General features: G+C 29.0%; 1 long non-coding RNA gene across 1 annotated transcript in view; it reads left to right on the top strand.

Moving 5' to 3' along the window:
• The window catches only part of LOC136043886 (uncharacterized), a 166621-nt gene extending 164162 nt beyond the window's left edge, over positions 1 to 2459 (top strand). The window contains exon 2 of the long non-coding RNA XR_010621745.1: positions 1998 to 2459. This is a non-coding gene — a long non-coding RNA (uncharacterized LOC136043886). The remainder of the gene's footprint in view (positions 1 to 1997) is intronic.
• Positions 2460 to 16635: the final 14176 nt, after the last annotated feature.

Below are 16635 nucleotides of genomic sequence, written 5' to 3'. Positions count from 1 at the left end.
CTTTTAGCATGTTTTCCCTTTGGCAGGACAGCTGTGTCCGGGGCCATTGATTCCTCCACAGAATTAGCACTCTGTGCCTTTCGATCTTGATCTTGCGTCCACTGGTTTTAGTTGTTTCGGTTATATTACATCCATTTCCTGTTGGATTGGAGGATGGTGGGAATTGTTGTCAAATGACTTCAGCTGTGCTTGGGTCTTTTCATAGATCCTACAAACTTCTACTGCTCTAGCAAGTGTTAGGCTGTTGCCTTCAGCTAGGAGTTTTTCTCATATTCTTGGATTTCTGATTCCACAGACGATTTTGTCTCTGGTCATCTCTTTTGGATCATGGTATTAGCATGGCTTAACTAGCAGCTTTAGTTCTGTGATGTATTTCTCAAGTGTCTCTCCATCACGCTGGTCCCGTTTCTGGAAGATATATCTGACAAACACTTTGTTCTTTTTTGGAGCAGCATATTCACGATGTCCGCTATCTTATGGTATAATTTACGATTCAATTTCTTATAACTAGATGGCACTTATGCTGCAGCAAAGACTGTGATTCCAATTGTAATCACACGCCATGAAAGGGTTAAGTTTAGAAAAGATTAAAAAAGCTCGCATTTGAAGAAGCTAAAAAATCTCCCCAAATCTAAAAATACAGCAAATCGTACACTACGGTCAAAGTCAGCGAGCCAACGAGCTCGTCATCTCAGCTGCTGAAGAGAATTGTTACTAGCGAGGATGAAATTGCAAGAACGCAAAAATCAATGATGGAAAAAATTACTTAGATAGTTTTAGAAAAGTGTGGAGATAAACAACACAAAAGTCGGGATTCCTTAAAGCAATCGTGCGAGACGATAATTAGTGAAATGTATGCCTCAATGTCCCTTGAGTTTACACCTATGTTTCAGAGCATATTACAGTCATACAAAAGTTTGAAAGCAGAAATTCAAGGGTTGGAAAAACGCGTGGCATAGATGGAGAGTAGAATAGATGATTTCAAGCAAGAAAAGCTCCTAGATAGCCTAGTTTTCAACGGTGTGAAGCAGTTACCGGGTGAAGATGTGAACGCCACAACTACGAAGATCATAACGCTTAAAATGGAAGCAACTGGTTATTCGCAAAATGGCATTTGAGTATTTACTGCTACCGTTTAAATAATTTTACTGCACAAGGCCAAAGAGATATTGCACCGGTGACTCTGAAATTCAGAAACGGCAACGAATATATATATCTACTAGCTGTTGGGGTGGCGCTTCGCGCCACCCCAACATAGATCTGAATACGGATTGTTTTCCCATGGACTATTATATGTCGCATGTTCAAGAGTTGGTAAACCTGACAATCTATTTATATGCACAGACAATGGGACAGCAAAGAATGTTATATATTCGCAAGTTTTACGTAGATATATATATATCTATATATATAAAAATAAGTTGTCTGTCTGTGGATGTGTGGATGTGTCAGGTGACGTCACCTGAAAAAACTGGATCAGGTGACGTCAAAACTGAAAAAACTAAAAAAAGGCAAAAACTACAAAAAAAACTAAAAACTAATAAAAAAAATAAAAAAGCTAAAAAACTAAAAAAACTATAAAGGTAAAAACCAATAAAAAACTAAAAAAAAAACTGAAAAAACTAAAAAAAGGCAAAAACTACAAAAAAAAACTAAAAACTAATAAAAAAAGTAAAAAAGCTAAAAAACTAAAAAAACTAAAAAAACTAAAAAAAGGTAAAAAACTAAAAAAATAAAAAATAAAAAAAAACTAAAAAAAAGGAAAAAACTGAAAAATAAGCTAAAATAAAGGTAAAAACCAATAAAAAACTAAAAAGAAAAAAAGGAAAAAACTAATAAATGACGACACTCAAAGAGAAAGCGACCAGGACAAAAGGAATGTTCGATTAGCAATCAACAAAGCACCGGGACACAGGGAGTATAAATGACGACCAGGACATAAGTAAAAAAAAAAAACTATCTATATATATAAAAATAAGTTGTCAAACTAAAAAAAGGCAAAAACTACAAAAAAAACTAAAAACTAATAAAAAAGCTAAAAAACTAAAAAAACTAAAAAAAAGGCAAAAACTACAAAAAAAACTAAAAACTAATAAAAAAAATAAAAAAGCTAAAAAACTAAAAAAACTAAAAAAACTAAAAAAAGGTAAAAAACTAAAAAAACTAAAAACTAAAAAAAACTAAAAAAAAGGAAAAAACTGAAAAATAAGCTAAAATAAAGGTAAAAACCAATAAAAAACTAAAAAAAAAACTGAAAAAACTAAAAAAAGGCAAAAACTACAAAAAAACTAAAAACTAATAAAAAAAGGAAAAAACTGAAAAATAAGCTAACATAAAGGTAAAAACCAATAAAAAACTAAAAAGAAAAAAAGGAAAAAACTAAAAAAAATTTTCATCTAAAAAACTAAAAAAAACTAAAAAAGGTAAAAACTAAAAGAACTAAAAAAGAAAAAAATAAATGACGACACTCAAAGAGAAAGCGACCAGGACAAAAGGAATGTTCGATTAGCAATCAACAAAGCACCGGGACATGGGAGTATAAATGACGACCAGGACATAAGTAAAAAAAAAAATTAACAAAACTAAAAAGAAGGTAAAAACTACAAAAAAACTAAAAAGAAAAAAAAACTAAAAACTAATAAAAAAACTAAAAAATCTAAAAATCTAAATAAACTAAAAAAGAAAAAAAAAGGAAAAAAATAAAGGAGAAAAACAAAACTAAAAAACGAATGTATATACAGACCGGTACACCGGGATACAAATGACGACCGGGACAGAGGGAATATAAATGACGACCGGGACACAGGGACACAACTACAACGGGGAAACAGGGGGATATAAATGACGACCGGGACAAAAAAACTAAAAAGAAAAAAAAACTAAAAACTAATAAAAAAACTAAAAAATCTAAAAATCTAAATAAGCTAAAAAAGAAAAAAAAAGGAAAAAAATAAAGGAGAAAAACAAAACTAAAAAACGAATGTATATACAGACCGGGACACCGGGATACAAATGACGACCGGGACACAGGGAATATAAATGACGACCGGGACACAGGGACACAACTACAACGGGGACACCGGAGGAAATGACGACCGGGACACCGGGACAGGGAATGGTCGATTAGCAATCACCATCAACAAAGCTCAAGGGCAATCATTAGAATCATGAGGTATAGATCTGAATACAGATTGTTTTCCCATGGACCATTATATGTTGCATGTTCAAGAGTCGGTAAACCTGACAATCTATTTATATGCAAAGACAATGGGACAGCAAAGAATGTTGTATATTCGCAAGTTTTACGTAGTTAAAACCATATATATATATATCTATCTATATTCACAGGTGGGACATAGGGACACAACTACAATGGCGCGTAACTATTATGGCGCGTAACGACTTACGCGCGCGGGGGGGCTTGGGGGGGGCGCGAAGCGCCCCCACCAACTAGGTGTTGGGGTGGCGCGAAGCGCCACCCCAACAGCTAGTATATATATATATATATATATATATATATATATATATATATATATATATATATATATATATATATATATATATATATATATATATATATATATATATATATATGGTTTTAACTACGTAAAACTTGCGAATATACAACATTCTTTGCTGTCCCATTGTCTTTGCATATAAATAGATTGTCAGGTTTACCGACTCTTGAACATGCAACATATAATGGTCCATGGGAAAACAATCTGTATTCAGATCTATACCTCATGATTCTAATGATTGCCCTTGAGCTTTGTTGATGGTGATTGCTAATCGACCATTCCCTGTCCCGGTGTCCCGGTCGTCATTTACATCCCCCTGTTTCCCCCGGTGTCCCCGTTGTAGTTGTGTCCCTGTGTCCCGGTCGTCATTTATATTCCCTGTGTCCCGGTCGTCATTTGTATCCCGGTGTCCCGGTCTGTATATACATTCGTTTTTTAGTTTTGTTTTTCTCCTTTATTTTTTTCCTTTTTTTTTCTTTTTTAGCTTATTTAGATTTTTAGATTTTTTAGTTTTTTTATTAGTTTTTAGTTTTTTTTTCTTTTTAGTTTTTTTGTCCCGGTCGTCATTTATATCCCCCTGTTTCCCCCGGTCATTTATATTCCCTGTGTCCCGGTCGTCATTTGTATCCCGGTGTACCGGTCTGTATATACATTCGTTTTTTAGTTTTGTTTTTCTCCTTTATTTTTTTCCTTTTTTTTTCTTTTTTAGTTTATTTAGATTTTTAGATTTTTTAGTTTTTTTATTAGTTTTTAGTTTTTTTTTCTTTTTAGTTTTTTTGTAGTTTTTACCTTCTTTTTAGTTTTGTTAATTTTTTTTTTTACTTATGTCCTGGTCGTCATTTATACTCCCTGTGTCCCGGTGCTTTGTTGATTGCTAATCGAACATTCCTTTTGTCCTGGTCGCTTTCTCTTTGAGTGTCGTCATTTATTTTTTTCTTTTTTAGTTCTTTTAGTTTTTACCTTTTTTAGTTTTTTTTAGTTTTTTAGATGAAAATTTTTTTAGTTTTTTCCTTTTTTTCTTTTTAGTTTTTTATTGGTTTTTACCTTTATGTTAGCTTATTTTTCAGTTTTTTCCTTTTTTTTTAGTTTTTTTTTTATTTTTTATTTTTTTTAGTTTTTTACCTTTTTTTAGTTTTTTTAGTTTTTTTAGTTTTTTTAGTTTTTTAGCTTTTTTACTTTTTTTTATTAGTTTTTAGTTTTTTTTGTAGTTTTTGCCTTTTTTTTAGTTTTTTCAGTTTTTTTTTAGTTTTTTATTGGTTTTTACCTTTATTTTAGCTTATTTTTCAGTTTTTTCCTTTTTTTTAGTTTTTTTTAGTTTTTAGTTTTTTTAGTTTTTTACCTTTTTTTAGTTTTTTTAGTTTTTTTAGTTTTTTAGCTTTTTTATTTTTTTTATTAGTTTTTAGTTTTTTTTGTAGTTTTTGCCTTTTTTTTAGTTTTTTTAGTTTTTTAGCTTTTTTATTAGTTTTTAGTTTTTTTTGTAGTTTTTGCCTTTTTTTAGTTTTTTTAGTTTTTTAGCTTTTTTATTTTTTTTATTAGTTTTTAGTTTTTTTTGTAGTTTTTGCCTTTTTTTAGTTTTTTCAGTTTTGACGTCACCTGATCCAGTTTTTTCAGGTGACGTCACCTGATCCACGATCCACAGATCCACAGACAACTTATTTTTATATATATAGATAGTTTTTTTTTTTTACTTATGTCTTGGTCGTCATTTATACTCCCTGTGTCCCGGTGCTTTGTTGATTGCTAATCGAACATTCCTTTTGTCCTGGTCGCTTTCTCTTTGAGTTTCGTCATTTATTTTTTTCTTTTTTAGTTCTTTTAGATTTTACCTTTTTTAGTTTTTTTTAGTTTTTTTGGATGAAAATTTTTTTTAGTTTTTTCCTTTTTTTCTTTTTAGTTTTTTATTGGTTTTTACCTTTATTTTAGCTTATTTTTCAGTTTTTTCCTTTTTTTTATTTTTTTTTTATTTTTTATTTTTTTTAGTTTTTACCTTTTTTTAGTTTTTTTAGTTTTTTTTAGTTTTTTAGCTTTCTTACTTTTTTTATTAGTTTTTAGTTTTTTTTTGTAGTTTTTGCCTTTTTTTGTTTTTTCAGTTTTTTTTTAGTTTTTTATTGGTTTTTACCTTTATTTTAGCTTATTTTTCAGTTTTTTCCTTTTTTTTTAGTTTTTTTTAGTTTTTAGTTTTTTTAGTTTTTTACCTTTTTTTAGTTTTTTTAGTTTTTTTAGTTTTTTAGCTTTTTTATTTTTTTTATTAGTTTTTAGTTTTTTTTGTAGTTTTTGCCTTTTTTTTAGTTTTTTTAGTTTTTTAGCTTTTTTATTAGTTTTTAGTTTTTTTTGTAGTTTTTGCCTTTTTTTAGTTTTTTTAGTTTTTTAGCTTTTTTATTTTTTTTATTAGTTTTTAGTTTTTTTTGTAGTTTTTGCCTTTTTTTAGTTTTTTCAGTTTTGACGTCACCTGATCCAGTTTTTTCAGGTGACGTCACCTGATCCATCCACAGACAGACAGACAACTTATTTTTATATAGATAGATAGATATATATAAAAATAAGTTGTCTGTCCGTTACGCTAGATTATATCTTCTATATATATAAAAGAAAACAAACTAGAATGTATAAACTGGAAATTGCATAAATATTTCGAAATATTTTGAGAATAGATAAAAGTAATTCGAAAAAGAAAAATGGTAAAAAACTAAAAAAAAAGTAAGAGAAAAAACTAAAAAAAAAAAAATTAAAAATTAAAAAAATTAAAAAAAGAAAAAACCTAAAAAGAAAAAACGTAAAAAAATAAAAAAGATAAAAAACTAAAAAAAAAATAAAAAAGGTAAAAAACTAAAAAAAAAGAAAAAAACTAAAAACTGGGAATTGCACAAATATTTCAATATATTTTTGACAATAGATTAAAGTAATTCGAAAACCTTAAAACAGATACCCCAAAATTTGAGGTTTAATATAAATTGTTGGAGCTTTAGCATGCTTGGCACGTAAAGATTTTTCCAAGTGTCAATGTTAGAATGAACATTGACAAATTGAAGAAAACAAATCAATAAAAAGAAGAAACTAAAAAAAGAAAAAACTAAAAAAGAAAAAAAAAACTAAAGAAGAAACTGTATCTATATATATAAAAATCTATATATATATAAATAAGTTGTCTGTCTTTTATGTCTGTTACACTATGTCTGTTACGCCAGATTATATCTTATCTATATATAAAAATAAGTTGTATGTATTTTTGTATTGAGGGTTTGCATATGACGTCTGAAAAATAAAGAAGAAAAAGAAAACTGAAAAAAATGATAAAAAACTAAAAAAAAAACTAAAAAATAAAAAATTAAAAAAAGAGAAAACTTAAAAAGAAAAAATGTAAAAAAAATAAAAAGGTAAAAAACTAAAAAGAAAAAAACTAAAAAATGCTAAACAACTAAAAAAAGAAAAAACTAAAAAAAACTGGGAATTGCACAAATATTTCAATATATTTTGACAAAAGATTAAGGTAATTCGAAAACCTAAAAAAAACAGATACCCAAAATTTGAGGTTTATTATAAATTGTTGGAGCTTTAGCTTGCTTTGCACGTAAAGATTTTTCCAAGTGTCAATGTTAAAATGAACATTGACAAATTGAAGAAAACAAATCAATAAAAAGAAGAAACTTAAAAAAGAAAAACTAAAAAAGAAAAAACTAAGAAAAGAAAAAACTAAAAAAGAAAAAAAAAACTGAAATGAAACTGTATTTATATCTATCTTCTATATATATAAAAATAAGTTGTCTGTCCGTTACGCTAGATTATATCTTCTATATATATAAAAGAAAACAAACTAGAATGTAAAAACTGGAAATTGCATAAATATTTCGAAATATTTTGACAATAGATAAAAGTAATTCGAAAAAGAAAAATGGTAAAAAATTAAAAAAAGAAAAAACCTAAAAAGAAAAAACGTAAAAAAATAAAAAAGATAAAAAACTAAAAAAAAAACTAAAAAAGCTAAAAACTAAAAAAAGAAAAAACTAAAAAAAAAACTGGGAATTGCACAAATATTTCAATATATTTTGACAATAGATTAAAGTATTTCGAAAACCTTAAAACAGATACCCCAAATTTGAGGTTTAATTTAAATTGTTGGAGCTTTAGCATGCTTGGCACGTAAAGATTTTTCCAAGTGTCAATGTTAGAATGAACATTGAGAAATTGAAGAAAACAAATCAATAAAAAGAAGAAACTAAAAAAAGAAAAAACTAAAAAAGAAAAAAAACTAAAGAAGAAACTGTATCTATATATATAAAAATCTATCTTCTATATATATAAAAATAAGTTGTCTGTCCGTTACGCCAGATTATATCTTAAATATATATAAAAATGAAACTAAACTGAAAAGCAAACTGAAACTAAAAATGTAGAAACTGGTAATTGCATAAATATTTCTATATATTTTGACAATAGATTAAAGTAATTCGAAAACCTTATAACAGATATTTATAATTTTGAGTTTTATTATAAATTGTCGAGTGTTTGCATGCTTGGTACGTAAAATTTTTTTCTAACATCAATGTTAGAATGAACACTGAAAAATTGAAAAACATTGAAAAAGGTAGAATGTTACCAAAAAGCAAAAATAAAAGAAGCAAAAATCTAAAGAAGGTAAAAACTACAAAAAAAAAGAAAACAAAATAAAAAAATCTAAAAAAGCTTAAAAACAAAAAAAAAACTAAAAAAAGATAAAAAACTAAAAAAAACTAAAAAAAGGAAAAAACCATAAAATAAACTAAAAACTAATAAAAAAAAAAATAAAAAAAGCTAAAAAACTAAAAAAACTAAAAAAAACTAAAAAAGGTAAAAACTAAAAGAACTAAAAAAGAAAAAAAACTAAAAAAAGGAAAAAACTGAAAAATAAAGGAGAAAAAGAAAACTAAAAAAATATAAATAAAAATAAAAAAACTAAAAAGATAAAAACTTCAAAAAAAACTAAAAAGAAAAAAGAAAAAAACTAAAAAACCTAAAAAAGGTAAAAACCAATAAAAAAAAACTAAAAACAAAAAAAAGGAAAAAATTAAAAATTTATTTCATCATAAGTTTTCAACTGACGAAATTACAGACCGGGACATCGGGACACAAATGACGACCGGGACACCGGCACATAGGGAATATGAATGACGACACTCAAAGAGAAAGCGACCGGGACAAAAGGAATGTTCGATTAGCAATCAACAAAGCACCGGGACACAAATGACGACCGGGACACAGGGAGTATAAATGACGACCAGGATATAAGTAAAAAAAACTAAAAAAACTAAAAAAAAAGGTAAAAACTACAAAAAAACTAAAAAGAAAAAAAAATAAAAACTAATAAAAAAACTAAAAAATCTAAAAATCTAAATAAACTAAAAAAGAAAAAAAGAAAAAAGGAAAAAAATAAAGGAGAAAAACAAAACTAAAAAACGAATGTATATACAGACAAGGACACCGGGATACAAATGACGACCGGGACACAGGGAATATAAATGACGACCGGGACACTCAAAGAGAAATCACAGACTGGGACACCGAGACACAAATGACGACCGGGACACAGGGACAAAACTACAAAGGGGATGCCGGGGGGCACAAGGGGATATATAAATGACGATGGCGACACAGGGAATGGTAGATTAGCAATCACCATCAACAAAGCTCAAGGGCAATCATTAGAATCATGAGGTATAGATCTGAATACGGATTGTTTTCCCATGGACCATTATATGTTGCATTTTCAAGAGTCGGTAAACAATCTATTTATATGCACAGACAATGGGACAGCAAAGAATGTTGTATATTCGCAAGTTTTACGTAGCTAAAAATATATATATATATATATATATCTATATTCACAGGTGGGACGTAGGGACACAACTACAATGGCACGTAACTAATATGGCGCGTAACGACTTACGCACGCGGGGGGGCTTGGGGGGGCGCGAAGCGCCCCCACCAACTAGGTGTTGGGGTGGCGCGAAGCGCCACCCCAACATCTAGTATATATATATATATATATATATATATATATATATATATATATATATATATATATATATACTAGCTGTTGGGGTGGCGCTTCGCGCCACCCCAACACCTAGTTGGTGGGGGCGCTTCGCGCCCCCCCAAGCCCCCCCGCGCGCGTAAGTCGTTACGCGCCATAATAGTTACGCGCCATTGTAGTTGTGTCCCTATGTCCCACCTGTGAATATAGATAGATATATATATATGGTTTTAACTACGTAAAACTTGCGAATATACAACATTCTTTGCTGTCCCATTGTCTTTGCATATAAATAGATTGTCAGGTTTACCGACTCTTGAACATGCAACATATAATGGTCCATGGGAAAACAATCTGTATTCAGATCTATACCTCATGATTCTAATGATTGCCCTTGAGCTTTGTTGATGGTGATTGCTAATCGACCATTCCCTGTCCCGGTGTCCCGGTCGTCATTTACATCCCCCTGTTTCCCCCGGTGTCCCCGTTGTAGTTGTGTCCCTGTGTCCCGGTCGTCATTTATATTCCCTGTGTCCCGGGTCCCGGTCGTCATTTGTATCCCGGTGTCCCGGTCTGTATATACATTCGTTTTTTAGTTTTGTTTTTCTCCTTTATTTTTTTCCTTTTTTTTTCTTTTTTAGCTTATTTAGATTTTTAGATTTTTTAGTTTTTTTATTAGTTTTTAGTTTTTTTTTCTTTTTAGTTTTTTTGTCCCGGTCGTCATTTATATCCCCCTGTTTCCCCCGGTGTCCCCGTTGTAGTTGTGTCCCTGTGTCCCGGTCGTCATTTATATTCCCTGTGTCCCGGTCGTCATTTGTATCCCGGTGTACCGGTTTGTATATACATTCGTTTTTTAGTTTTGTTTTTCTCCTTTATTTTTTTCCTTTTTTTTTCTTTTTTAGTTTATTTAGATTTTTAGATTTTTTAGTTTTGTCCTGGTCGTCATTTATACTCCCTGTGTCCCGGTGCTTTGTTGATTGCTAATCGAACATTCCTTTTGTCCTGGTCGCTTTCTCTTTGAGTGTCGTCATTTATTTTTTTCTTTTTTAGTTCTTTTAGTTTTTACCTTTTTTAGTTTTTTTTTAGTTTTTAGTTTTTTTACTTTTTTACCTTTTTTTAGTTTTTTTAGTTTTTTTAGTTTTTTAGCTTTTTTATTTTTTTTATTAGTTTTTAGTTTTTTTGTAGTTTTTGCCTTTTTTTTATTTTTTTTAGTTTTTTAGCTTTTTTATTAGTTTTTAGTTTTTTTTGTAGTTTTTGCCTTTTTTTAGTTTTTTTAGTTTTTTAGCTTTTTTATTTTTTTTATTAGTTTTTAGTTTTTTTTGTAGTTTTTGCCTTTTTTTTCTCTTTGAGTGTCGTCATTTATTAGTTTTTTCCTTTTTTTTTTAGTTTTTTATTGGTTTTTACCTTTATTTTAGCTTATTTTTCAGTTTTTTCCTTTTTTTTAGTTTTTTTTTATTTTTAATTTTTTTTAGTTTTTTACCTTTTTTTAGTTTTTTTAGTTTTTTTAGTTTTTTAGCTTTTTTACTTTTTTTATTAGTTTTTAGTTTTTTTTTGTAGTTTTTGCCTTTTTAGTTTTTTATTGGTTTTTACCTTTATAGTTTTTTTAGTTTTTTAGCTTTTTTATTTTTTTTATTAGTTTTTAGTTTTTTTTGTAGTTTTTGCCTTTTTTAGTTTTTTCAGTTTTGACGTCACCTGATCCAGTTTTTTCAGGTGACGTCACCTGACACATCCATCCACACATCCACAGACAGACAGACAACTTATTTTTATATATATAGATAGATATATATATATATATATATACTAGCTGTTGGGGTGGCGCTTCGCGCCACCCCAACACCTAGTTGGTGGGGGCGCTTCGCGCCCCCCCCAAGCCCCCCCGCGCGCGTAAGTCGTTACGCGCCATAATAGTTACGCGCCATTGTAGTTGTGTCCCTATGTCCCACCTGTGAATATAGATATATATATATATATATGGTTTTAACTACGTAAAACTTGCGCATATACAACATTCTTTGCTGTCCCATTGTCTTTGCATATAAATAGATTGTCAGGTTATCCCCCTGTTTCCCCCGGTGTCCCCGTTGTAGTTGTGTCCCTGTGTCCCGGTCGTCATTTATATTCCCTGTGTCCCGCGTCCCGGTCATCATTTGTATCCCGGTGTCCCGGTCTGTATATACATTCGTTTTTTAGTTTTGTTTTTCTCCTTTATTTTTTTCCTTTTTTTTTCTTTTTTAGCTTATTTAGATTTTTAGATTTTTTAGTTTTTTTTATTAGTTTTTAGTTTTTATTTCTTTTTAGTTTTTTTGTCCCGGTCGTCATTTATATCCCCCTGTTTCCCCCGGTGTCCCCGTTGTAGTTGTGTCCCTGTGTCCCGGTCGTTATTTATATTCCCTGTGTCCCGGTCGTCATTTGTATCCCGGTGTACCGGTCTGTATATACATTCGTTTTTTAGTTTTGTTTTTCTCCTTTATTTTTTTCCTTTTTTTTTCTTTTTTAGTTTATTTAGATTTTTAGATTTTTTAGTTTTTTTATTAGTTTTTAGTTTTTTTTTCTTTTTAGTTTTTTTGTAGTTTTTACCTTCTTTTTAGTTTTGTTAATTTTTTTTTTTACTTGTGTCCTGGTCGTCATTTATACTCCCTGTGTCCCGGTGCTTTGTTGATTGCTAATCGAACATTCCTTTTGTCCTGGTCGCTTTCTCTTTGAGTGTCGTCATTTATTTTTTTCTTTTTTAGTTCTTTTAGTTTTTACCTTTTTTAGTTTTTTTTTAGTTTTTAGTTTTTTTAGTTTTTTACCTTTTTTTAGTTTTTTTAGTTTTTTAGCTTTTTTATTTTTTTTATTAGTTTTTAGTTTTTTTGTAGTTTTTGCCTTTTTTTTTAGTTTTTTTGTCCTGGTCGCTTTCTCTTTGAGTGTCGTCATTTATTAGTTTTTTCCTTTTTTTTTTTAGTTTTTTATTGGTTTTTACCTTTATTTTAGCTTATTTTTCAGTTTTTTCCTTTTTTTTAGTTTTTTTTTATTTTTTATTTTTTTTAGTTTTTTACCTTTTTTTAGTTTTTTTAGTTTTTTTAGTTTTTTAGCTTTTTTACTTTTTTTATTAGTTTTTAGTTTTTTTTTGTAGTTTTTGCCTTTTTTTAGTTTTTTCAGTTTTTTTTTTAGTTTTTTATTGGTTTTTACCTTTATAGTTTTTTTAGTTTTTTAGCTTTTTTATTTTTTTTATTAGTTTTTAGTTTTTTTTGTAGTTTTTGCCTTTTTTTAGTTTTTTCAGTTTTGACGTCACCTAATCCAGTTTTTTCAGGTGACGTCACCTGACACATCCATCCACACATCCATCCATCCATCCATCCACAGACAACTTATTTTTATATATATAGATATATATATATCTTCTTATATATATAAAAATAAGTTGTCTGTCTGTGGATGTGTGGATGTGTCAGGTGACGTCACCTGAAAAAACTGGATCAGGTGACGTCAAAACTGAAAAAACTAAAAAAAGGCAAAAACTACAAAAAAAACTAAAAACTAATAAAAAAATAAAAAAGCTAAAAAACTAAAAAAACTATAAAGGTAAAAACCAATAAAAAACTAAAAAAAAAACTGAAAAAACTAAAAAAAGGCAAAAACTACAAAAAAAAACTAAAAACTAATAAAAAAAGTAAAAAAGCTAAAAAACTAAAAAAACTAAAAAAACTAAAAAAAGGTAAAAAACTAAAAAAAATAAAAAATAAAAAAAAACTAAAAAAAAGGAAAAAACTGAAAAATAAGCTAAAATAAAGGTAAAAACCAATAAAAAACTAAAAAGAAAAAAAGGAAAAAACTAATAAATGACGACACTCAAAGAGAAAGCGACCAGGACAAAAGGAATGTTCGATTAGCAATCAACAAAGCACCGGGACACAGGGAGTATAAATGACGACCAGGACATAAGTAAAAAAAAAAAACTATCTATATATATAAAAATAAGTTGTCAAACTAAAAAAAGGCAAAAACTACAAAAAAAACTAAAAACTAATAAAAAAGCTAAAAAACTAAAAAAACTAAAAAAAAGGCAAAAACTACAAAAAAAACTAAAAACTAATAAAAAAAATAAAAAAGCTAAAAAACTAAAAAAACTAAAAAAACTAAAAAAAGGTAAAAAACTAAAAAAACTAAAAACTAAAAAAAACTAAAAAAAAGGAAATAACTGAAAAATAAGCTAAAATAAAGGTAAAAACCAATAAAAAACTAAAAAAAAACTGAAAAAACTAAAAAAAGGCAAAAACTACAAAAAAACTAAAAACTAATAAAAAAAGGAAAAAACTGAAAAATAAGCTAACATAAAGGTAAAAACCAATAAAAAACTAAAAAGAAAAAAAGGAAAAAAACTAAAAAAAATTTTCATCTAAAAAACTAAAAAAAACTAAAAAAGGTAAAAACTAAAAGAACTAAAAAAGAAAAAAATGAATGACGACACTCAAAGAGAAAGCGACCAGGACAAAAGGAATGTTCGATTAGCAATCAACAAAGCACCGGGACATAGGGAGTATAAATGACGACCAGGACATAAGTAAAAAAAAAAATTAACAAAACTAAAAAGAAGGTAAAAACTACAAAAAAACTAAAAAGAAAAAAAAACTAAAAACTAATAAAAAAACTAAAAAATCTAAAAATCTAAATAAACTAAAAAAGAAAAAAAAAGGAAAAAAATAAAGGAGAAAAACAAAACTAAAAAACGAATGTATATACAGACCGGTACACCGGGATACAAATGACGACCGGGACAGAGGGAATATAAATGACGACCGGGACACAGGGACACAACTACAACGGGGACACCGGGGGAAACAGGGGGATATAAATGACGACCGGGACAAAAAAACTAAAAAGAAAAAAAAACTAAAAACTAATAAAAAAACTAAAAAATCTAAAAATCTAAATAAGCTAAAAAAGAAAAAAAAAAGGAAAAAAATAAAGGAGAAAAACAAAACTAAAAAACGAATGTATATACAGACCGGGACACCGGGATACAAATGACGACCGGGACACAGGGAATATAAATGACGACCGGGACACAGGGACAAAACTACAACGGGGACACCGGAGGAAACAGGGGGATGTAAATGACGACCGGGACACCGGGACAGGGAATGGTCGATTAGCAATCACCATCAACAAAGCTCAAGGGCAATCATTAGAATCATGAGGTATAGATCTGAATACAGATTGTTTTCCCATGGACCATTATATGTTGCATGTTCAAGAGTCGGTAAACCTGACAATCTATTTATATGCAAAGACAATGGGACAGCAAAGAATGTTGTATATTCGCAAGTTTTACGTAGTTAAAACCATATATATATATATCTATCTATATTCACAGGTGGGACATAGGGACACAACTACAATGGCGCGTAACTATTATGGCGCGTAACGACTTACGCGCGCGGGGGGGCTTGGGGGGGGCGCGAAGCGCCCCCACCAACTAGGTGTTGGGGTGGCGCCAAGCGCCACCCCAACAGCTAGTATATATATAAAAATAAGTTGTCTGTGTGTGGATCTGTGGATGGATCAGGTGACGTCATGTTTGTTCGCATATGACATCTGAATTATTTCACACTAATACAAAAGAAGAAAAAAACTAAAAAAGGTAAAAACTACAAAAAAAACTAAAAAGAAAAAAAACTAAAAAAGCTAAAAAACTAAAAAAAACTAAAAAAAACTAAAAAAAGGTAAAAATCTAATAACTAAAAAAAAACTGAAAAAAATAAAAAAAGGCAAAAACTACAAAAAAATAAAAACTAATAAAAAAACTAAAAAAGCTAAAAAACTAAAAAAACTAAAAAAAACTAAAAAAAGGTAAAAAACTAAAAAAAACTAAAAACTAAAAAAGAAAAAAACTAAAAAAAAAGGAAAAAACTGAAAAATAAAAGAGAAAAAGAAAACTAAAAAAATATGAATAAATATATATAAAAATAAGTTGTTTGTGGGTTATGTCTGTCTGTCTGTCTGTCGAGTGACGTCGTGTTTGTCCGCATATGACGTCTGAATTATTTCACACTAATACAAAAGAAGAAAAAAAACTAAAAAAGGTAAAAACTACAAAAAAAACTAAAAAGAAAAAAAAACTAAAAAAGCTAAAAAACTAAAAAAAACTAAAAAAAAGGTAAAAAACTAAAAACTAAAAAAACTGAAAAAACTAAAAAAAGGCAAAAACTAAAAAAAAAACTAAAACTAATAAAAAAACTAAAAAAGCTAAAAAACTAAAAAACTAAAAAAACTAAAAAAAGGTAAAAAACAAAAAAAAACTAAAAACTAAAAAAGAAAAAACTAAAAAAAAGGAAAAAACTGAAAAATAAGAGAAAAAGAAAACTAAAAAAATATTAATAAATATAAAAATATAAATATAAATATAATATAAATTAGCAATCAACAAAGCACCAAGACACAAATGACGACCGGGACACAGGGAGTATAAATGACGACCAGGACATAAGTAAAAAAAAAACTAAAAAACTAAAAAAATGGTAAAAACTACAAAAAAACTAAAAACTAATAAAAAAACTAAAAAATCTAAAAATCTAAATAAACTAAAAAAGAAAAAAAAGAAAAAAAGGAAAAAAATAAAGGAGAAAAACAAAACTAAAAAACGAATGTATATACAGACCGGGACACCGGGATACAAATGACGACAGGGACACAGGGAATATAAATGACGACCGGGACACAGGGACACAACTACAATGGGGACGCCGGGGGGTACAGGGGGATATAAATGACGACCGGGACACCGGGACACAAGGAATATAAATGACGCCCGGGACACTCAAAGAGAAATCACAGACTGGAACACCGGGACACAAATGACGACCGGGACACAGGGAATATAAATGACGACCGGGACACAGGGACATAACTACAAAGGGGACGCCGGGGTGCACAGGGGGATATATAAATGACGATGGCGACTCAGGGAATGGTCGATTAGCAATCACCATCAACAAAGCTCAAGGGCAATCATTAGAATCATGAGGTATAGATCTGAATACGGATTGTTTTCCCATGGACCATTATATGTTGCATGTTCAAGAGTCGGTAAACCTGACAATCTATTTATATGCACAGACAATGGGA

The sequence above is a fragment of the Artemia franciscana genome, chromosome 2 (genome assembly GCF_032884065.1).
Source record: "Artemia franciscana chromosome 2, ASM3288406v1, whole genome shotgun sequence".
NCBI lineage: Eukaryota > Metazoa > Arthropoda > Branchiopoda > Anostraca > Artemiidae > Artemia > Artemia franciscana.
The sequence above is the reverse complement of the archived record's forward strand: the minus strand, read 5'-3'. Positions and strand labels throughout refer to the sequence as shown.